Source organism: Oxyura jamaicensis, chromosome 22 (genome assembly GCF_011077185.1).
Source record: "Oxyura jamaicensis isolate SHBP4307 breed ruddy duck chromosome 22, BPBGC_Ojam_1.0, whole genome shotgun sequence".
Classification (NCBI taxonomy): domain Eukaryota; kingdom Metazoa; phylum Chordata; class Aves; order Anseriformes; family Anatidae; genus Oxyura; species Oxyura jamaicensis.
In genome coordinates this window covers 973040-974174 of record NC_048914.1, presented here as the reverse complement: position 1 = coordinate 974174, position 1135 = coordinate 973040, and positions in this window count along the sequence as shown.

Genomic DNA, 1135 nt, shown 5'->3' with positions numbered 1-1135 from the left:
GGGGGGGGAGCTGGGAGCACTGGGATCCTCCTGGGGCAAGCACTGGGAGCACTGGGGTCCTCCATGGTGGGGGAACTGGGAGCACTGGGGTCCTCCTTGGGGCGGGGGGAAGGCGGGAGGGAACAAACTGGGAGCACTGGGATCCTCCTGGGGGGAGGGGGGGCAAACTGGGAGCACTGGGGGGAGCGAATGGGGAACTGGGAGCGCTGGGGTCCTCCTGGGGGTCCCCAGAATTGGGGGTGCTGGGGAGGGTCAGGGGGATATTCCCCAAACTGGGAGCACTGGGGTGCTTTTGGGGTGTGGGTGTTTCCCATACTGGGAGCACTGGAGTTGCTCCTGCAACGGGTGTCCTTCAAACTGGGAGCACTGGGGTGCTCCTGGGGCGGGTGTCTTCCAAACTGGGAGACCTGGGGTGCCCCTGGGGGGATGTGGGCCTCAAACTGGGAGCACTGGGGCACCCCTCGGGTGGGTGTCACCCATACTGGGAGCACTGGGGTGCTGCTGGGGGCGATTCCCCAGGCTGGGGGCACTGGGACATTGCTGGGGGGTATCCCCCAAACTGGGAGTCCTGGAGCCCACCCGCAGCTGGGCACTCCCAAACTGGGAGCACTGGGATCCTCCCAGTCCTAGCCTGGGAGCACTGGGAGCCTCACCCCTCGCCCCAGGTGGGGACCACCCCCAGACCGGGTGCCCCAAACTGGGAGCACTGGGGCTCCCCCATACCGGATACACCCCGTACTGGGATCCTCCCAGCCCCCGACACCCACCCAAACTGGTGGCACTGGGACTCCCCCAGCCCAGGAGCCCCCCAGGGACACCACTGCCCCCCCCCCCCAGTGGAGCCAGAAGGGGGCCCCAAACTGGAAAGACCCCAACCTGGGACCACTGGGAGCCCAAACTGTACTGGGGAGCCCCCCCCAGCCTGGGATTACCCCTTACTGGGAGCACTGGGACCCCACAAACACCCCCAAACCTGCCCCCCCCACCTTGGATACCCCCCCCCAGTGTGCACAGAGCACTCTCAGCCCCCCTGGCGGGGCAGATGGGCCCCAAAGGCGGGGGGCACCCCCCTGGCACCCCAAATGCTACCTTGGGGGGGTGCTGGCTCACACCTCCCCCAGTGAAAGGGGTGCGG